This window comes from Eurosta solidaginis, chromosome 4 (genome assembly GCF_040869045.1).
Source record: "Eurosta solidaginis isolate ZX-2024a chromosome 4, ASM4086904v1, whole genome shotgun sequence".
Lineage (NCBI taxonomy): Eukaryota > Metazoa > Arthropoda > Insecta > Diptera > Tephritidae > Eurosta > Eurosta solidaginis.
Genome location: NC_090322.1, coordinates 164,993,312 through 165,017,010, shown reverse-complemented (window position 1 = coordinate 165,017,010; position 23,699 = coordinate 164,993,312). Strand labels below are relative to the sequence as shown.

At 35.8% G+C, this 23,699-nt stretch overlaps 1 protein-coding gene across 5 annotated transcripts in view; it reads right to left on the bottom strand.

Annotated features, from left to right (window-relative positions):
• alpha-Man-Ia (alpha-Mannosidase class I a) overlaps nucleotides 1-21,906 on the bottom strand; it is a 192,454-nt gene extending 170,548 nt beyond the window's left edge. For 3 of the 5 annotated variants that reach the window (XR_010953012.1, XM_067783657.1, XM_067783658.1), the window contains exon 1: nucleotides 21,683-21,899. The gene's annotated coding sequence lies outside the window, so the exon portion shown is untranslated. Of the gene's footprint in view, nucleotides 1-21,682 lie in introns of all 5 variants that reach the window. The other 2 variants (XM_067783661.1, XM_067783660.1) reach the window with 2 other exon arrangements.
• Nucleotides 21,907-23,699: the final 1,793 nt, after the last annotated feature.

The window sequence follows — 23,699 nt, the reverse complement described above, 5'->3', positions numbered from 1 at the left end:
TTTAATTGATGTCAGAAGAGGAATTGTTGAATAAACTCCAGATTTCATTCTGAGGTGGAAGACTTAACAACAAAAGTGGAAGAGAAAAACGAAACACCGAGACAGTGACGAGTACGAATTTGAGCATAATATTGCTGCAATATCTGCACAAACGTCCACAGTGTCTTCACAGCTGGAAGAACAGAATATATATATGGCTGGAAACACAGGAGACATGTATTTCAGAGATGTCGTGACAACTAACATCCAGGATTGAATCACAAGAGGCACTAATATAAGAAATGTCGGCACAAATTTCAGCACAGGTGACATCGCACATCTGTGCACAACTGGAAGAGCAGGAAGTTCGTATATCATGAAAGCTCGAGGAACGTATGGACGAAAATATAAATCAGTTTGACCAAAAATTTAGACCGAGGTAGATACATTGAGAGACCGTATATAGAAGCTGCAAGCGAATCGTCCACTGCCCAATTGCTGCACTGTTCGTGGCATTGAAAGGGCCGGCAGTTAAAATTTTACAGACTATTCCAGAGGGCGAACTGAACAGTTATGAAGCATTAATGGCCGCTGTCGAGAGACGTTACGGAAGCAAGCAAGCATGGGAAACCGATATACCAAATTGAGCTATAAAATAGCTACCAAAAAGCGAATGAAAGAAAACATTGCAGGAGTTTGCTACGGACATCGAAAGATTTGCTCATTTCGCAAATGCGTACGCACCCGTGGAATATACTAAAAGGGTAAACATTCAAAGCTTTATAAATGTGTAGCTTTTATAAAAATGTGCAAAATGTTATTGTGGGTTTTTATCTCGTTTGAAGGGAAAGTTGCAATTTCGTAGTGTAGTTCGTAAAAATAAGAGAAATGCTTTTGTTATTTAATAGACGTTGTACCGGCACAGCGTCGTCGGTGTGAACTTTCGCATAAACCCTGCGAACCGAGAACCAGGTTTCGTGTCGTCATACACATCAGCATTCACGATAAGAAAAAAGACGATGACTTGTAAAATAAACTTATTTTATTTGGTTTCAAATATAAAATTTCCAAGTCTTCACAAAATGTATGCGTATCGCTCAAAATAGCGCTGAATAATGCCGAAGCCATTTTTGCACAAGGTTGCATTATCCCCCATAGGAACGTAGATTAAATGGAACAACAGCTGACGCAAGGTAGTGCTTTACCGAACATTTGTTGGTTTGAAATACAATACCGATACATTCATGACTTAAAAACAGCCTAGCATCTTTACCCAGTTCACCAGGGTATGTCTCGAATTCCTTTTGCCGAATGAAGGTCTATGTTCAAGCATGAATAATAGTAAAGACGAAAAATGCGGGATCGTGAAAACTGGCGTCCGTACTATTTATATATGTTAATATGCGAGTTCTCGTCTACTGCTGATCTAATTGTTTGCCTCCAACGCAGTCTGTTTGCTCTTATTTCTTTTGCAAGTCCTCAGAAATGTTTACTATTAAATGCCCTACAGTAATTCTCAGTAGTTCGTTTTGTTTTTCCCCTGCGTTGGCTTGTTTCTACTTTGTTTTTCTGTTATTTCTATTTGTATTTATGTACGTTGTTTTTGTTAATTTCTTTTAAATAATTCATAAAGAGTGCTTCTAGTTAACATCACCATTATAAATCAACTTTTTTAGTGACTTTTTAAATTTTCGCAAGCAGCATAATTTCTCACTGTTGCATTCTTTCTTGTGTTATTTTGCAATGCGTTTGCAAAACCCGTTCAGTGTGCAAAAGGCCAAAAGCATACGTAAATGTCTAGTTTCAGTTGTACGTTGGTTGAAGGGTTAACCATTCAGGTGAAAAAGAAAATTAGCGCAAATACTTTAGTTGTGTTGGCTGTTGGCTTTCAAAGAGAGAGAGAGGGCTTTGTGTTTAATTAAAATCCTGCTTAGACGAGCTAATATGAAATTTATTAAAATAATTATAAAAGAAGTTTATCTATGTACGTTTTTTTGCCGGATTTTTGTACGATAACTTTTAGTCGTTAGTCTTAGATCTTAAATCTCATCATACATATACTGCGGATGGGTGTCAGTGAAGTGACTCTTGGGGTATCTTCTCACAAAAATTATTTTCTTATTTCCCGAAAACAGAAAAGTATATAAATTAAAGCATTGGTGATGTTCTCATGTGTAGTGAAAGTAGCTGTTGATCATAATATCCAATGGCACAGAAAGAAGACTTCTTTAGAATGGAGGCCCCTATGCCGATATAGTGTTTATATGCAATGCAATGCAAGAAGTTGCTCAAACTATTCCTGCGTTAACATCCTTACAAAGTATTAGCTTTAACGATATGAATTACGAGCATCGAGAAACGCCGAGCTGGATAGGGGAGGCATTTTCGATGTGTGATAGTGGTTGATTTCCGCTCCCGCTCTCCTGTCCCATAAGAAATTGATAGTTTCAAGCAAACTATTTTTATTTAATACCTTCCTAGAATAAACGATATATTAATAAACTGCTGGTGATGAAGTCGTTCAATGAACAGATACAATCCATTTTATATACTGTCCGGTAGAATGTAAGAAAAGATTTAACTTTTTTTTCCTCCGGGCGTTTTCCGATAGCTATAATAATTAGAATTGTTTTATTGTGTTGCTATTAATCAAAAATATGCTTGCCATACAAATTTAGCAAATTAATGGAATACTCCCTGAGGAAGACTCGGAAGTTTCCAAACGCGTAGAGGAGTGCAAAAAACTTAAATTGCATCATATTTTTTCCAGCCATAAAGCTTTCATTTTATATTAAAAATGCATTGTATCTGTTCTTTGGCCGACTTCAGCACAAACTCTTTATTAGATTATTTTTTTTCTTTAAGGAAGTACTAAGAAGATGTGCAGTTCGCTTGAAAATTGCCAGTTCTATTTTTCGAATGGTTTTTAGTGGACCTACAGAGCGGGAGCAGGAGGTGTCGAAGAAGGTTCAAGGAGGTCATATTAAATCACTCCTAAGATAGTCAGGCTAGTAGATTAATGAATCTTGTTATTGGAACGTACCGTATCTACATTTATTCGGCACAGGATCGATAACACTCCTTAAAACTTTTGGGATTGTCTTTATCGCTAAAGGAAGAAGAAAAAGACTTTAATACTAAATAAATAATATCTAAGCACCCTGCAAAACTGCGGACGTGTACATGGTACTATAAAACGTCGGGTACCAGCCCGCACGATATTACTTACAATCCTACGATAGTTACGTTTGGCTGGCGAATGGACTCGTGTTGTGACTGTTACTTCGAAAGCTCACCGGAAAACTTTATATGATATTTTTTTGTGATACAAAGTTAGTATTGCTGTGGAAAAGAAATGGTAGCAAATGCAATATTTGCGTAAGCATATGGCTTAAAGGATAATTTTTCTAAGGCCAAAGCATAAACAATTTTGTCATTCACTATACAAACTTAAGGTTGCCAAAATATTCATAGGCTGCCATTAGGATACCAAAATATTAGCGTTTGTTTATAGTGGTAGCTTTAAAAAGAGCATACGTTAACCTCAGGATTTCATTAAGGTCACACTATTCCTTCCGCAACAAATAGAACAGGTACCACTTTTTTTTAATTTGGGGATCATGAGTGAACGGATGAAAATAGCCAACGGATTACAAACATCACCGCTATTGAAAAATGTTTTTTTTTTTCAGCAATAGTACACACATACAGTAGTGAACACGAAAACAGCAGCGAACATTTTTATCAAATTCCGGCAATTAAATTCTCTCTTTATTTTCGATAATTTAATAAGAAACTGCTAAATTTCAAACTTAGCAAAGTTTTTTGAATGTTATTATTTTTTTTTTTTAGTATGTGGTTTTAGCGCAATCACTTTTAGTCTAACAAAGTACAATTTGTAAGCCTTTACAAATTCGCATTGATTTTTAAAAAAGTTTTTTTCGAGGAGTATTTTTGATTTTCTTCCATAAAAAAATAAGGCGACGCGCCCTTCGTATGGAAGAAAATGTTAAACGACCTTCGGAAAAAAAAATTTTCAAAAATTAATACGAATTTAAAAGACCTGTAACTGGTACTTTGTTGGAGCTAAATTGATTGGGCTACAAAACTGCATAATTAAAAAAATGTTTACCACAATGTTTTTGGAATTGGTTTGCATAGTCTCAGTTACTAATATCATGGAAGTTTTGTTAAACCTTCGAAAAGAAGAAGAGATTTTAATTGACGAAATTTTATAAAAATTGTCACTGCCAATTTCATGTTCCCTGCTGTATATGTATGTGTCTGAACTCAAATACGCAAAAGCTTTTACATCCTATAAGAACTAAACCTTAGATCATGTAGGGGAAATATATATATGTACATATGTAGCTTAACTGTTGACAACGAGTATCGTATTTCTTAGAAAAGGTTTGTTTATTTTGAACTTGAAAAAGGATATATGAAAGGTAAACTACAAATAGGAAAAGCGTGCAGTTTCTTTGCGACGAAAAGAATTGCTGGCGGTACAAAATAACTAAGTAAACAACTTCTATAGGTAAAACTCGGAAATGTGATGTGATATTGGCTAGCAAATAGATTACTGACTGTGAAATACTTGTATGCACCTGAGCTATGTAAGATTTGTGGAAATACAATAATTTTGTTCTCAAGTTGTCACAACAAGCTATTGAATAGCGTCGAATTTCAAGTACTAAGAGAAAACTACATTCCTTATTACTTTTAAAATGCAATAGCAACTGAAATACCCTTACAACGTAAAGGATAGCAACACATACTTAAAGAGCATGGATTATGTTGGCAATCGAAGGTATCATACTGAAATAATAAAGCATGATGGAAGAACTGTCGGCACATATTGCTGAAAGGAAGCAGGTGGCAGTGTGCAAAGACCAATGCAACTCTTTAAGTAGAAGCAAATTGAAATCTGAAAAGTGTGTAGTGTAAGTTGAAGCATGACAATTTTTGATGAGAGCTTCGTGCATCGATAACACAAAAGAAATAGGGAGATTACGTTGATATTTCATTCTGTTGTTTATAATTGTTGCATAACAATTGTTTTTGTTTTTATCGGCCTATTGATAAATGATTCAAGGTTCGATTCGAGCTCAAGGCCAGAACAATAATTTTTTTCTAATGATAATTATTGTTATTTTTAATTTTTCTAAATTTGAAAGGTTGTATTTTGTTTTTGGAATAGTAAGTAGAAAATGTTTCAGACAACCTGCCATAGCTGCGCAGATAGATCCATTTCGAAGGGTGCTAATCATCATCAGTAAATCATCATCATAAAGTATATTCAACACAAGATAAGAAACACCATCAGAAAAGGCGGTCCCTATTCGGCAGGAAGATCATGTACAAAGTTTGTGGTGTGGTCGTAGCGTGCTCCGCCTACCACAACAAAGGTCTCGGGCTAAAGACCCGGACAAAGCATCATCTCACTAGTTTATTCAAATATAAAAGTTTTTCTAATTGGAGTCGACCCTCGACAGTGATACGGCAAATTCGAATAGTGCCAAGTATAAATTTTTTGTTCATTCTCAGTCGTTGTTGTTGTAGCGATAAAGACACTCCCCGAAAGGTATGCCTGGTACTACGGGCGGCTATATTTCGAGCACCTGGCAAAGACAGTAAGCCTTTTTAATCTAAAAACCGCAGATCATAAGAGTTACCATTGTTTTATTATAAAATTTGCTTTCTATGTTGTACTATTATTTTAAATTTTTCTATTTCCTCAAAATCTTAAATTTTCTAACATAAACAAAATTTCATATAAAGAAATGAACTAATGGTTGGGCGGAGGGGTGTCCCTTTGTTCTACAGCTTAAAGCTCAGATTTCTTGTCGACACGCCTAGCCTGTCTCACAACTGGGTCCTATCTGTCTCTTGAAAACAGACTTATCGATAACAACCGGTCGCTGCCTTTTCATTCTGCCTAAACTTTCTTCCTTCTCGAACCGGTTGCAGTATAGAGGTTTTCTCGTAGCACAGCTCTTCTCATGACCACGGCACCTGAGCACTGGACAATTCTTACCTGTTAGTGTGAGAGGGTTCTTTCACTCTCTCTTATTCGTACTACACTGAAAGAAATAGTGCTAGTAAAATATACAAATCTGTTCTGTTGTTCTTGACTTAACGGAGATTCGGTGAAATCGATCGGATTAAGTTAATTCGACCGAGTTCTTTGTCAAGCGAACAAATTAGTTTAGTCATTTCAACAGAAGAGAAATTGTCGCTCTTAAGTTGACAAAATTCTGGAAAATTGACAGATTCCTAATCAATCTAACTAATTTTTTTTGTTAACACAACTGATCGCACTGGTTATTTCAACAGCGATCAGCAGTCAAATTTCAGACAGAATTTTACGCTCACTGCGCTATCTACTTTATACTTATGACGATGGTGCCACTTGTTAAAAAAACACCAAAATAAGAAAACCACCAAATCGAAAAAACACACAAAATGGGAAAACAACATAAAACTAGTTTTTCAGTTATCAATACAAAACGAAAAACCCTTTTTTGAATTTACTGTGCAAAGATTACGAGATACCGGGACACCTATCTATCGGGTACAATTTTGCAACTTCTCGTCCAAGCGAAATGCAAAATTGCGCCCTCTTGTTGCAAAAGTTTTGTTTGAAAGAACAGGATTTTTCCAAAGTTAGTAACATTTTGTTCAAGTTTTTATATATTTTCACTCACTCGAACGAATTTAATAAGATAATAAAAAAACATCATTTTTTAATGTTGATGTTTCCGACAAAATAAAAGTTTGAGTTGTTTTGGAATCGTTTCAACTTAAAGTGTTACGAAAATTAAACTTGCCGAATTACATGTAAAGTTACTCCAGTGGTGAATTACCTTCCTGCGATTTGATTCTTTACTTTTCTATAACTTACAAGTTCTCTATTTAAAATGTTATGTCAAACGTTTATACTTAAGTTTTGTTCGAAACAATCAAGTGTGGCAACTACATGCGGGAGAAGAAATTGAGAATGAGCTGAGCTGCAACTGAAAGAATTGAGAATCAGTTTTGTAACTACTATTTTCATTTCTATTTGCAAAGCGAAGTTCAAAACTATAAATTAAATAAATTATAAAATATAAAATTTGGTGAAAGTGCGTTTAATAAAACAAAATTATAAAGTGTGTAATGTTTAATGTGTGCCAGCATAGCTGATGTAGCCCAATTGATGTTTGGTTAGTAGTAAGTGCCATCGAGGTGTGATGGTAGCGTGCTCCGCCTGCCCCACCGTATGCCCTGGGTTCGCACGCCGGGCAAAGCAACATCAAAATTTTAGAGATAAGATTTTTCCATTAGAAGAAAATTTTTCTAAGCAGGGTCGCCCCTCGGCAGTGTTTAGCAAGCGCTCCGAGTGTACTTCTGCAATGAAAAGCTCTCAGTGAAAACTCATCTGCCTCGTAGATGCCGTTCAGAGTCGGCATAAAACAAGTAGGTCCCCTCCCGCCAATTTTTAGGAAAAAAGGAGCACGACGCAAATTGGAAGAGAAGCTCGGCCTTAGACCTCTTCGGAGGTTATCGCGCCTTACACTGTTTTTTTAGTAAGTGCGTACATATGTATGTATATATAGCAAGCATGCGTATTTATGTATTCACATATTTACGTATGTATGTATATGGCAACATAGATACTTTCGTACAAAGCTGTGCAACAACTTGTTTTGTTCATTTGACTATTAAAACGGTCAATTACGAATCAACGATTTGTGCGCAGTTGATTCAACATCTTCTTGCGATGGATAAAAATTGACAGAAATTTCGGATGAATTGAACCGTATTTCGGTTAATTTAACTAGCCTTTTTCTTTTAGTGTATAGTCCACTCTTCTTGTACATTGGAGTTCACCTGCCGTCCTATCACGGTGCTCATAACTTTCCACCACTTTCGGTATTAAAGTCAGGTGCGACGCTTGTAGCGCCTTAATCTTTTGTGGGAACCCACTTAAGAGCATCCACATAGTTGGACACTATGGAGTTGAGGGCAGTGCGCTGCCACAACGCCCGAGAAAAAAAGTCCTACCACCATCGACAAAGTGCATACCCTAATGAGGAAAACAACCAAAGTACTTGATCGCCTATTTACCAGCTCAAATTCAAGAAGCCATAATCCAGCGCGTTACACTCGGAAATTATGCGATCAAACAGCAACCCAGGTAGTCGTTATTTACTGCAGTGCAAGTGACGGGCGCCTACAAATTTAGTGGGGTTACAAACAACAACAAGATGGGCCCAATACCACAGTGGCAGCATGCCCAGCTATTTAAGCACACTTACTTCAACCTCAAAGTAGAGGCAGACACGCTTAATCCATTTGGGAAACAGTTGGGTAACCAATACCGACACAAAGTCGATTTCCGCCTATATTTCCATTTCTCGTTTACTAATTTCTAATGAAAATGTTATAAAAAGAGATTACATGCATCATGCTTGCATACATACATACATACAAATATTTGTAAATAGCATGAATATCAACAGACGAGGTCTGAGAAGAAAAAAATGCAAAAATTGCAAACCCCACAGGTAGATTATGTTCAGGTTTACCACAAGCAACGTCGCACAGTACAGAATATCCGGCTGCATGACTGTGGGGCTAGAAGAGGACACATGTTAATGACAACGCTGAAAATTTCATTACACTCGGCAGCAAGCACAAGTAGCAGCAAACGACTGAGTGAGCGGTGAAAGAATTCAAGTCAACCGCAGGCCAACATCATTCATCAACAACTCTCGTAAACGCAAAGAACATGCAAACAAACATCTACACAAACAAACATAAGAATTCTCATCAACAGTAGTTACACTAGTTTGTATAAGTAAGCGACAACTAAAGAAAACATTTTCATCAAAAGTCAGAAACTAACATAGAATCGGATAAAAGTTACCATCGAAAATAAGAGAAAGCGGAAGAACCGAAGTGCCAGAGTGATATATGAGTATGTTGACGCCAATGTTGTGTTGCTGTAACTGATGATGACGGCGGAGACATACTTAAATATTACATCTTATACACACACACGAAGGTATATAGTGACCAAGTAGGACGGTTTGTTGTTCTTGTAGCGCTAGTAGTGGCAATTGCAATTTCAGGTGGAATGCTAAAAAAGCTGCGTTGAGTTTAGCAAAAAAGATAAATTTGCGAATACGAGCAAATTTTTTTGTTTAGATATACATTTTTGCCGCGCATCATACAAGTATGTATGTGTGTGCATCTCCTGACACCTCAAGGCCGTTTGCAATTAAAAAGCAACTTGAACTTTTACGAATGCTGACGATAATGACACTGTTACTTGCCGACGATGACTCTATGACTATGGGCATGCAAAATAAGATAGTGTGCGTTGAATTATTGGTTGGATGATGAACGTAAGGCCTGTAGGAAACTTAAGTGGGAAAAGGTAAGAAAAAATGAATGGTTGCCACCTAACCTTAATTCTGTTCTAGATTATATCAATTCCTTCAAACAAAATTTTATATAAGTCGATGGGCTACCATGTAAGCTCTCTTGTTTAGTTGTTTATTTCCAGATGTCTAAAAACACTCATTCGACGATTGGTATGAAAATTAGCATATTCCCTGAGTGGTGTTGCCACTGATAAGTTTAATAAAACAGTATAAAAATTATCAATATGGGTATCAAAATAAAAGAGATTTAAAGAAAAAGTATTTTTAGTAGGTTTACCGCAAAACCATAACTAATGTTTTCATTAATTCATTGTATACCACAATCTGTCTCAAAAACTACTAAACCAATTCGGATTAAACTTTGTATACGAGCAACGTGCTATATCAGAAGCTCCGGTATTCGGACCGCACCTATTGGATAATTTGCATCCATATTAGACTGCATATCAACGAAGCACCTCATCGTGAAATAACGCTGGTCGTATAACAGTAACGGACTTTGTTGGAGTGGCGGACGATTTTCTTCCGCAAATTTGATATTACAGGGTCGAGCCCGCCTTGTTGGGCAGGTAGCCGTACGAACAATATGAACAACTCAGGATCTCAGTTAATAAGCAGAATGAGAAAAGGGGAAAAAAGCGCTACAAGCGATGCGTCGGGATCTGGAAGCGAAAGTAGTGGAGAATCTACGAGCTCCATGATGGAACTAACGGAGAAGTAGACTTGAGAAGATTCCGGAGAAGCGATAGAAAGAGAGCTCTCTCACTTTGCAGTGCAGTGCTAAAAATTATCCAGAGCTTAGAAGTGGTGTTCGACTCAACAAACCTGGAGAAACGGCGCTTGGAATAGGCCTGTGAGGTGACAGAAGTAAGTCGATGGCTGTTCAAGAGTCATGCTGTGAGAAACCCTCGGTACTGTTACCAGTACGAGAAGAAAAAACCTTCGCACGGCAGAATGAAGAGACAAGGACTCAGTAAAAAATAAATCTCCAATATAATAATCCTAACTTCGAAGGGAAAGGTGTTGGAGGAAGACAAAGAGCAAAATGGTGCTGCGACTCTGACAGCTAAACACCTAACACAGATATTTCAAGAGAATAACACCTCTTACATGCAAGAAGCCTGCGATGTTGAAAGGGACCTCGAACGCCTTAAACCAAAAGGTCAAGAGGATGAAGTAGACGTCGCGACGAAGGTGTTGGAGGGTGAAAAACAGTCCAAGGGTAGTGAGAGTCTTATAAAGAAACATGCATTATAGTAAAGTAGCGCGTAGCGAACTCCTCCTAGACCTTGAGGAAGGTTCGTTTGACGTGTCGCTAATCCAGGACTTAGGCAACGCGTAAGCTTTTCTACTCTACACATATCAAATTTTATGATATTGGATTAGGTAAAGAAATTCTTGAGGGGAATACAGTCACCCCCAAATTTTTACATTAAAAACTGATATCTCTGAGGAAGAGAAATAGGGAAATAGGTCCTCACTGGACGTAAGATACTTTGTGAGAGGGCGAAATTAAAAGAAGGTTGTAAGAGTCCTTAGGTACTTCAAAAATTGTCTTATTCATCTGAATATAGCCATTGCCTACTGGTTTTTATTTACTGTACGATAATTTCTAACTACACCATGAGTATGAAAAAACAAATTATTTTTATGCTCTTTGTAAGTAGTTATGATATCGTTGAAGCACTTCCAAACCACTTGTAATAGAATATACTTTTTGAAATCTATAAAAAGGCGAAAGGCTCAAAAGTTTCCTATAGGGCGCCATCGTTTTACTTTTTTTCATATCTATTTTATCTGCTTTTTGCCATGTAGGGTATTGCCTGCTGCTGACACAGCAACTATCCTTAAAGGCATTTATGTTCACATTGCTTGTTTTTTGTTGGTACACAAACGATATAGGAACGCTGCAAGCAACAGTTGAAGCGCGCGAAATCGCACACACACATACGGTCGTGCATGCACATGTCGACAATTTTGCAAGCACATACTATAAATGCTGAATAAATGACCAGGGGTGATTCTAGAATGTGTTTGTACGATATGGGTATCAAATGAAAGGTGTTAATGAGCATTTTAAAAGAGAGTGGGCCTTAGTTCTATGGGTGGACGCCCTTTCGCCTTTCGAGATATCGCCATAAAGGTGGACCAGGGGTGACTCTAGAATGTGTTTGTACGATATGGGTATCAACTGAAAGATGCTAATTAGTATTTTAAAAGGAAGTGATATTATAGTCGGATTTCGGCCATTTTTTATACAAAGATAAAGCGAGTGCAGATAAGTACGTGAACTAAGTTTAGTAAAGATATATCGATTTTTGCTCAAGTTATCGTGTTAACGGTCGAGCGGAAGGACAGACGGCCGTCTGTGTATAAAAACTGGGCGTGGCGTCAACCGATTTCGCCCATTTTTCCAGAAAACAGTTATCGTCATAGAATCTATACCCCTACCAAATTTCACAAGGATTGGTAAATTTTTGTTCAATTTATGGCAATGAAAAAGAGCGGAGCCACGCCCGTTTTGCAATTTTCTTTTATTTTTGTCTTTTGTTGCACCATATCATTACTGGGGTTGAATGTTTACATAATTTACTTATATACTGTAAAGATATAAAATTTTTTGTTAAAATTTTAATTGAAAAAAAAAAATTTTTTTTTAAGTGGGCGTGTTCGTGATCCGCTTTTGCTAATTTTTATTGAGCACACATATAGTAATATGTGCCAAATTTCATCATGATATCTTGAACGGCTGCCAAATTACAGCTTGGAAAACTTTTAAATTACCTTCTTTTAAAAGCGGGCGGTGCTACGCCCATTGTCCAAAAGTTTACTAATTTTATATTCTGTGTCGTAAGGTCAACCCACCTACCAAGTTTCATCGCACTTTTTCGGTTTTTCGAAATTTTCGATATCGAAAAAGTGGGCGTGGTTATGGTCCAATTTCGTTCATTTTAAATAGCGATCTGAGATGAGTGCCCGGGAACCTACATACTAAATTTCATCAAGATACCTCAAAATTTACTCAAGTTATCGTGTTAACGGACAGACGGACGGACATGGCTCAGTCAAATTTTTTTTCGATCCTGATGATTTTTATATATGGAAGTCTATATTTATCCAATCAAAGTTAATATACTCTGTGAGCTCTGCTCAACTGAGTAAAATTAAGTGAAAATTAGTTGCCCTCATGTGGTAGGAGAGGACGAAAGATGCATTCAGACTAGAGTTCATATTACATAGCTACATATTATGTATATAACACGTCTGTTGATAAAGGAAAACAGCTGTAATATATTGCAATCAAATTTAATTGCAAACAAAAATATAAACAGAATTTAATTAATATTAATTACAATCAGATATGATTGCATTTATTGTGATTGTAACAATTTCAATCTGCAATTTACCTTAGCGTAATTCATTGCATTCACGTTTTACATTTAATCAATGATTGCAATCACGTTCCGCGTTCAATCAGTGCACACTCACTAATTATATAAATAATACAATCTACAACCATGCGGAAGTAAAAACTTGCAATTACGTTTTGCTTACAGCCATTGAATGTACAAAAGTTGTGATTGCAAACAGTCTCCTTTTTTTTTTTTTTTGTTCAAAGCTTATTTGAATAAGTAAGGTGCAAACAACGATATAGCACAGAAACCGTACTTCTTAACTTCTTTCAAAATATCAGACTTTCGAAACTCGTTTTGATTTTTTTAAACTTTTTCCAGAGAACTCTAAATTAAATGTTAGCGCAGCATGCCTAAAGCGTACTGATGATGAAGGCTTAGCACCATTCGAAATGGATCTATCTGCGCAGCTATGGCAGGTTGTCTGAAAAATTTTCTACTTACTATTCCAAAAACAAAATACAATTTTTCTAATTTAGAAAAATTAAAAAATAATAATAATTATCATTAGAAAAAAATTATTGTTCTGGCCTTGAGCTCGATTCGAACCTTGAATGATTTATCAATAGGCCGATAAAAACAAAAACAATTGTTAATAAACCATGAGCACTTGGGAATGTCAAACAAAGTAATTGACAATAAAGAAAAATCCAGCATTATCAGTGATTTGCACCAGATGGCGCAACACTGAATAAATATAGTTGGTAAAAAGGAATGGAAGTAGCAAATTTGCCAGTCAAACAAACCAACGCTGTATAGCTAAATGGTTAGCGCAGCATGCTTAAAGCGTACTGATGATGAAGGCTTAGCACCCTTCGAAATGGATCTATCTGCGCAGCTATGGCAGGTTGTCTGAAAAATTTTATACTTACTATTCCAAAAACAAAATACAATTTTTCTAATTTAGAAAAATTAAAAAATAATAATAATTATCATTAGAAAAAAATTATTGTTCTGGCCTTGAGCTCGATTCGAACCTTGAATGATTTATCAATAGGCCGATAAAAACAAAAACAATTGTTAATAAACCATGAGCACTTGGGAATGTCAAACAAAGTAATTGACAATAAAGAAAAATCCAGCATTATCAGTGATTTGCACCAGATGGCGCAACACTGAATAAATATAGTTGGTAAAAAGGAATGGAAGTAGCAAATTTGCCAGTCAAACAAACCACCGCTGTATAGCTAAATGGTTAGCGCAGCATGCTTAAAGCGTACTGATGATGAAGGCTTAGCACCCTTCGAAATGGATCTATCTGCGCAGTTCTGGCAGGTTGTCTGAAAAATTTTCTACTTACTATTCCAAAAACAAAATACAATTTTTCTAATTTAGAAAAATTAAAAAATAACAATAATTATCATTAGAAAAAAAAAATATTGTTCTGGCCTTGAGCTCGATTCGAACCTTGAATGATTTATCAATAGGCCGATAAAAACAAAAACAATTGTTAATAAACCATGAGCACTTGGGAATGTCAAACAAAGTAATTGACAATAAACAAAAATCCAGCATTATCAGTGATTTGCACCAGATGGCGTAACACTGAATAAATATAGTTGGTAAAAAGGAATGGAAGTAGCAAATTTGCCAGTCAAACAAACCACCGCTGTAGAGCTAAATGGTTAGCGCAGCATGCTTAAAGCGTACTGATGATGAAGGCTTAGCACCCTTCGAAATGGATGTATCTGTGCAGTTCTGGCAGGTTGTCTGAAAAATTTTCTACTTACTATTCCAAAAACAAAATACAATTTTTCTAATTTAGAAAAATTAAAAAATAACAATAATTATCATTAGAAAAAAAAAATTATTGTTCTGGCCTTGAGCTCGATTCGAACCTTGAATGATTTATCAATAGGCCGATAAAAACAAAAACAATTGTTAATAAACCATGAGCACTTGGGAATGTCAAACAAAGTAATTGACAATAAACAAAAATCCAGCATTATCAGTGATTTGCACCAGATGGCGCAACACTGAATAAATATAGTTGGTAAAAAGGAATGGAAGTAGCAAATTTGCCAGTCAAACAAACCACCGCTGTATAGCTAAATGGTTAGCGCAGCATGCTTAAAGCGTACTGATGATGAAGGCTTAGCACCCTTCGAAATGGATCTATCTGCGCAGTTCTGGCAGGTTGTCTGAAAAATTTTCTACTTACTATTCCAAAAACAAAATACAATTTTTCTAATTTAGAAAAATTCAAAAATAACAATAATTATCATTAGAAAAAAAAAATTATTGTTCTGGCCTTGAGCTCGATTCGAACCTTGAATGATTTATCAATAGGCCGATAAAAACAAAAATAATTGTTAATAAACCATGAGCACTTGGGAATGTCAAACAAAGTAATTGACAATAAACAAAAATCCAGCATTATCAGTGATTTGCACCAGATGGCGTAACACTGAATAAATATAGTTGGTAAAAAGGAATGGAAGTAGCAAAATTGCCAGTCAAACAAGCCACCGCTGTATAGCTAAATGGTTAGCGCAGCATGCTTAAAGCGTACTGATGATGAAGGCTTAGCACCCTTCGAAATGGATCTATCTGCGCAGTTCTGGCAGGTTGTCTGAAAAATTTTCTACTTACTATTCCAAAAACAAAATACAATTTTTCTAATTTAGAAAAATTAAAAAATAACAATAATTATCATTAGAAAAAAAGAATTATTGTTCTGGCCTTGAGCTCGATTCGAACCTTGAATGATTTATCAATAGGCCGATAAAAACAAAAATAATTGTTAATAAACCATGAGCACTTGGGAATGTCAAACAAAGTAATTGACAATAAACAAAAATCCAGCATTATCAGTGATTTGCACCAGATGGCGTAACACTGAATAAATATAGTTGGTAAAAAGGAATGGAAGTAGCAAAATTGCCAGTCAAACAAGCCACCGCTGTATAGCTAAATGGTTAGTGCAGCATGCTTAAAGCGTACTGATGATGAAGGCTTAGCACCCTTCGAAATGGATCTATCTGCGCAGTTCTGGCAGGTTGTCTGAAAAATTTTCTACTTACTATTCCAAAAACAAAATACAATTTTTCTAATTTAGAAAAATTCAAAAATAACAATAATTATCATTAGAAAAAAAAATTATTGTTCTGGCCTTGAGCTCGATTCGAACCTTGAATGATTTATCAATAGGCCGATAAAAACAAAAATAATTGTTAATAAACCATGAGCACTTGGGAATGTCAAACAAAGTAATTGACAATAAACAAAAATCCAGCATTATCAGTGATTTGCACCAGATGGCGTAACACTGAATAAATATAGTTGGTAAAAAGGAATGGAAGTAGCAAAATTGCCAGTCAAACAAGCCACCGCTGTATAGCTAAATGGTTAGTGCAGCATGCTTAAAGCGTACTGATGATGAAGGCTTAGCACCCTTCGAAATGGATCTATCTGCGCAGTTCTGGCAGGTTGTCTGAAAAATTTTCTACTTACTATTCCAAAAACAAAATACAATTTTTCTAATTTAGAAAAATTAAAAAATTGCAATAATTATCATTAGAAAAAAAATTATTGTTCTGGCCTTGAGCTCGATTCGAACCTTGAATGATTTATCAATAGGCCGCTAAAAACAAAAATAATTGTTAATAAACCATGAGCACTTGGGAATGTCAAACAAAGTAATTGACAATAAACAAAAATCCAGCATTATCAGTGATTTGCACCAGATGGCGTAACACTGAATAAATATAGTTGGTAAAAAGGAATGGAAGTAGCAAATTTGCCAGTCAAACAAACCACCGCTGTATAGCTAAATGGTTAGCGCAGCATGCTTAAAGCGTACTGATGATGAAGGCTTAGCACCCTTCGAAATGGATCTATCTGCGCAGTTCTGGCAGGTTGTCTGAAAAATTTTCTACTTACTATTCCAAAAACAAAATACAATTTTTCTAATTTAGAAAAATTAAAAAATAGCAATAATTATCATTAGAAAAAAAATTATTGTTCTGGCCTTGAGCTCGATTCGAACCTTGAATGATTTATCAATAGGCCGCTAAAAACAAAAATAATTGTTAATAAACCATGAGCACTTGGGAAGGTCAAACAAAGTAATTAACAATAAACAAAAATCCAGCATTATCAGTGATTTGCACCAGATGGCGTAACACTGAATAAATATAGTTGGTAAAAAGGAATGGAAGTAGCAAAATTGCCAGTCAAACAAGCCACCGCTGTATAGCTAAATGGTTAGCGCAGCATGCTTAAAGCGTACTGATGATGAAGGCTTAGCACCCTTCGAAATGGATCTATCTGCGCAGCTATGGCAGATTGTCTGAAAATTTTTTACTTACTATTCCAAAAACAAAATACAATTTTTCTAATTTAGAAAAATTAAAAAATAACAATAATTATCATTAGAAAAAAATTATTGTTCTGGCCTTGAGCTCGATTCGAACCTTGAATGATTTATCAATAGGCCGATAAAAACAAAAACAATTGAAATTGAAATATTTGTGCAAATAAACACTAATAAAGGCACTGGTGAAATTTTAAATAACAAAAAAAAAAAAAACACAAAAAGCTAAAAACACTAAAATTATTTCATTTCTATTCATTTCAATACAATGATATTTTATGTATTTGTAAATAGCTTAAACTTGCACTATATTATACTCAGCTGAGCAGAACTGACACAGTATATTAACTTTGTTCGCATAACGACATAAACTAATCGAGATAGATATAGACTTCTATATATCAAAATGGTCTGGGCGAAAAAAGAAATTCATTTAGCCATTTCCGTCCTCCGTAAACACGATAACTTGAGTGAATTTTGAGGTATCCTGATGAAATTTGGTATGTAGGTTCCTGAACGAAATCGGACTACAACCACGCCCACTCTTTCGATATCGAAAATTACGAAAAACCGAAAAAGTGCGATAATTCATTACCAAAGACGGATAAAGCGATGAAACTTGGTAGGTGCGTTAACCTTATGACGCAAAATAGAAAATTATTAAAATTTTGGACATTGGGCGTGGCACCGCCCACTTTTAAAAGAAGGTAATGTAAAAGTTTTGCAAGCTGTAATTTGGCAGTCGTTGAAGATATCATGATGAAATTTGGCAGGCACGTTACTCCTACTACTACTATATTTGTGCTAAATAAGAATTAGCAAAATCGGATGACAAACACGCCCACTTTAAAAAAATTTTTTTTTAAAAGTCAAACTTTAGCAAAAAATTTAATATATTTACAGTATATCAGTAAATTATGTCAACATTCAACTCCAGTAATGATGTGGTGCAACAAAATACAAAAATAAAAGAAAATTTCAAAATGCCGCCCTTTTTCATTTAATTCGTCTAGAATACTTTTAATGCCATAAGTCGAACAACAATTTATCTATCCTTGTGAAATTTGGTAGGGCCATAGATTCTATGACGATAACTGTCTTCTGTGAAAAAGGGCGAAATCGGTTGAAGCCACGCCCAGTTTTTATACATAGTCGACCGTCTGTCCTTCCGCTCGGCCGTTAACACGATAACTTGAGCAAAAATCGATATATCTTTACTAAACTTAGTTCACGTACTTATCTGAACTCACTTTATCTTGGTATAAAAAATGGCCGAAATCCGACTATGACCACGCCCACTTTTTCGATATCGAAAATTGTGAAAAATGAAAAAAATGCCATAATTCTATACCAAATATGAAAAAAGAGATGAAACATGGTAATCGGATTGGCTTATTGACGCAGAATATAACTTTAGAAAAAACTTTGTAAAATGGGTGTGGCACCTACCATATTAAGTACAAGAAAATTAAGAGGTTCTGCATTGTGAAATCAAAAGCCCTTGGAATCTTGGCAGGAATACTGTTCGTGGTATTACATATATTAGAGGTTTACGCCGATCGGCGCGCCGGCGAACGCCGGTATTCTTACTTTAAAAAGCTTGATATTTATATTTAAAAAAATAATATTTAGGAAAGGTTTTGTCCACCTACAATTCTCGATGTGCCAAGACAGTAGCAATCCCGACCAACAGTCGCTACCACGCCTGACCCTCACACCATATGCCAGCACAGAAGCTATAGGACAGCGACTTCGAACTCATAGGTACCTTCGTCGATGTCACTTTCCTAGAAGCTCTAGGTGTAGCTCCGAACACTTTCTAACGGATGTTTTTGTCGCGCTTTGCTGCCAAGCTACACCAGAGAAAGACCTTGAAACGTTAGGGAGTGACTATTCGGATGTCATTGCGTAACTCATGGGTGAAAATCGTATAATCCTCGGCGCATCTACATAATTAAAATTTTACAAGGACCCTGGATAAAACTTTTAAAATGTAGACCAAAGTTTGAAGGCGTTTGCGTTCATAACATTGATTTAAACGATATTTTAGAATAAAAATCGAAGGATTTTAAGTTGAAAGATGTTAACTGCTTTTTTCCGGCCTTATGGATGATCGCATAGCTTCAGTTTTCAGACTAGTTCGACTGTTCACTACGTTAGGATAGTAGCACACACGGTAATTAGTTCGACTATCTTGGGAAAGCTTTTGCTTCGCTACTTTAAGTGTTCTTGCGAAGGGCAGAGCCTCACTTGGTAAATATATGTGCCTACGTATTCACATTTGTAAAAGGAGCCGTAACGTGTAGGTGATATTTAAACTTGGCTGATAGACTATAATAATTGTAAGTCACTCCAAGGGACTGGTTGGGGATAGGGCCGCCAACTTTAGGAAATGTCAAACCGGGATACTTGGGTGTTGAAGGATTAAGTGTGAAAATCAAAATTAACATGTCCGACGCTATTGTAATTTCGCAAATAAACAACAGATCTTTGAATGTAAGCCCAAGTGATTTTTCAAACCTTATCATATATCTTCAACTTGAGTATGCGGTAAGAATCATTTCAAAGGAGTGTTTATGCCCCTAGAACCTACTAAAGGATTTTGCATCACTGATTTCGCTATTCTTTCAGCCAATGGCAATGTAATTTTTTTTTTTTAAATCGGCACTTTTTTGGATAATTTGCTTTTTTTAACAATTTGAGGACAATTTGAGAACATGTTCGCCTTGGGTAATTTTATTTGAATTCATTGATCATTATTAATTAAAAAAAAAATATATGCAAAGTGAGCATATAAATTTATTATAGAACTTTTCTTTCAGTGTTTTGTTTTAATAACTTGGTGATTTGGGTGATGCAAAGTCCGCGTTATGCTGACATCGAAAGCGCCGGTTTTTTTACATAACTTTTGAACAGTTAGAAAGAGTTAAATTTCGCAATTAGTTTCTTATAACTGGCAGTGATGCGCATCCCCCAGGCGGGTTTGGGGTTAGAATATACCCGCGGTAGGTATGCCTGTCGTATGAGGGGACTAAAATACCAGATTCAAGGGGTTGTGTGGCGCAACCCTTTCAAGTTGCCAGCGCAATACATAGCATCTCCAAACCCAATTGTCAACCTCACCTATCCGTGGCGAATCCTGTTTCATTAACAGACGAGGCTCTGGCAACCCCGAACTCATGGATGTAGGGGCAGGGAGGGCGGGATGGCCAAGAAGGTCGCATGTGGTTATATTACAAATCATTCCCGAGATGGTCGAGCTTGGTATCGGAACGTGCTGGATCTGCATTCGGCAAAGGACCATCAACATCGATAACACTCCCCAAGGCCTTCGGGGAGTGTCCTTATCGCTACAACAACAACAACATGCGCATCCGTTGATACCACTTTTGACCATGTCCGACCAACATGAACAATAAATGGCCTAAACGGTCTTAAACGAGTAGAAAATATAGTAACCCGCCGGACGCCGCCGCCGGCGCCACCGCCCCGATATTTTCGCCATTCGGCGGCGGCGTGCGAAAAACGACCAAAATCGGCCCTGGTCCTCCTTTATGGCGATATCTCGAAAAGGCGTCCACGTATAGAATTAAGGCCCACTCCCTTTTAAAATACTCATTAACACCTTTCATTTGATACCCATATCGTACAACACACATTCTAGAGTCACCCCTGGTCCACCTTTATGGCGATATCCGAAATGGCATCCACCTATAGAACTATGGCCCACTCCCTTTAAAATATTCTTTAATACCTTCCATTTGAAACCCATGTCATACACATTCCAGGGTTGCCCTAGGTTCATTTTGCTAAATGGTGATTTTCCTTATTTTGTCTCCAAAGCTCTCAGCTGAGTATGTAATATTCGGTTACACCCGAATTTAGCCTTCCTTACTTGTTTTTAACTTTCTCACACAGCAAAAACCAGCTAATACCATAACCTCACTTTTGAAGCTATTCTTAAAGAGTACATACATTTCGAATACAACAAAAACAAATATATCTTTTAAAAGGCTGTTCTAATAAGAGATACTAACGACACATTTGGTGACAAATTTTTCACTTTGATTTTTTTATTTTTGGCCTCTGGAACCTACCAGTGTGCCAATTAACAAAAGCAACTGAACCAAAGAAACCCTCTGTTGTTCGTTCCAAACCAAACACGTCCACTTCTGCTTTTTTTCTGTTCGCTGCTGTATATTAAAAAAATGTCCAATGCAGACAAACCGGTTTCGGCTTTGTGCCATCTTCAGTGCCTTTTTTGAAGAACTAAACCACATTGGGCAAGGGATGGTCAAAAATCGTTAAAACATATATAATTGAGGATATCACTTTTAAGCATTTTCAAAACCGGAGTCCAACACAAACTGACTTAATATGAAATAAAAATTGAAATGCGCATTTATTGCGTATGAAACGTAGCACATAAAAAACATTTCTTTCTTCAAATATATTCACATTGACGCACTGATAACTGAACATATTTAGTTATCCTTGAATATTTAACACATTTCGGGAGAGCACAATTTTGGGAGAGCTTTTACTTTTGTTTCGCACGCAAACAAAAAAAATGCACTCAAAAACAACAGGTGCCTGTTTGGCAAATTTTCATTGATTTTTATGTCACAAATGTTTTTAATGTATAATTGTTAAATATTTAAATTTGCTACTTAGAAAACAAAATTAACCAAGAAAGCAATTATTATTTAGCGGCACCCCTAAACAAAACCGCCCATACGGCTTTGCGGCTAAAATAAAACTGACTTGAATGCGAGCAGCAAAGTGAGCGAACAAACGGAACGCAATGGCAAATGGAATACGAATAAATAAATGAAAATTAAGCTGAAACAAACGGAACTGGAAATGGCAAGCTCGAATGATACAGAAATTGTAGGTTTTGTCTACATACGTAGCGCAGCGTTGACAGATTGACGGCGCCGTCGTCATTTTGAGGATTTTCAACTAGAATGACGATTGGACGATTTTGTAATGAAAAATGACGATTTAAGAGTGCCTCTAACGTTTCCGGGCAAGAACTCAAATTTAAACAAGATTTTATTATTTTTTATAGTGAACTGTGTGATCAAATGAAAAAGCGTTTTGATTTTAACAATGGTCTACAAAACTTAAGTTTCATGGATCCCAAAGAAGTTGTTCTTTGCATATGGTCTTGCAACATTTTTCACATACAATCGATCAGAAAATTGTGCGGGATATTGTTACTGAGTATAGGTAATTGAAGTTTTTAGAATTTAAGACATATTTTGAAGACATTTCTAAGCTTCCTCCAGAAGTTTTTTGGAAAACTATTTCTACTATCAAAAGAGCTGACTCTACTTTTAAACGCTGCTTTCGTTGCAATGTAATGTGCTTGTCATGCTCATCAGCAAATGTAGAACGAATTTTTCTAAAATAAATTTAAACCAAATAAAAATCAGAAAGCGTCTGGAAACTACTACATTAAAAGGAATAGTGCTGGTTCAAGATTACAATTTTTGTTGTTATATTGGCCTACTGACTTGTAAGATCGCTTGTTTGAATCGAGCTCAAAGGCTAACAATAATTATTTTACCTTATTATTGTTATGATAAATTTTTTTTAAATGAAAAAATTGTTTTTTTTTTTTTTGTTCTTCTATTATAATTTAAAAAATGTTTCATTTATGAAAAATTTATCACAACAATAATAAGATAAAATAATTAGCGTTAGGCCTGGAGCTCAAAATTATTTAAAATTAAATAATTTTTCCTGTCATAACATTGAACCACAAATAAAAATGCTAAAAAAATGAACGCGAAGATGTTTAACTAAGAAATGAAATTGACTGAAAACAAGTACCTTTTATATGTAATACAAAATTGATCTTTTAAGACGTTTTTGTTGTTTATAAAATAAAACGAAATGAATTAAGAAGGTTTTATATATTATATGTGGCAACAAGAAATAACAACCAAAGACAATTTTCAGGAAAGAGCTTTTAAAGATAATATAGTTGATTATTTTTTCATCATTTTGGTTCTCGGCGTATACAATCGTATGGCCCCTGGTAATAACCCAACTTCGTCCTAACTCGACTTTGGTTGTTATTGGTTGTTGCCATAGATATGACGATTTTTGACGATTTTTTGGGCGGCGTTTGAAGACTTGGAAAAAAATATATGGCAACGCTGACGCAGCGTGCCATTGCCGTTGGCAATGACTTAAGCGTGCCGCCAAATTGAAGCAGCTTTTGTTGGTGCAATTAAATAAATATATGCAACAATTACTAAAGAGACAATAAAAGTTTCATATAAAAATAGCTAATTGAAAAATTGTCAACAAAGAACTTACTCAATTTTATTCAGCTTACACAGTAACGCGAAACGAGTGAATAATCGGTTGGCTATATATATCAATAATAGCTATTTTGTTGCACTGAGTTTTGCTCTTTTATTTACTAATTAAAAAAAAAAACTCTAGCAATGCACGAAAATTTTGTAAATATTCATTATATTATATTATTATTTTTCTATCGTGATAATCAAAACAAAAAAGCAAAAATGAGCAGGCAACATAAACGCT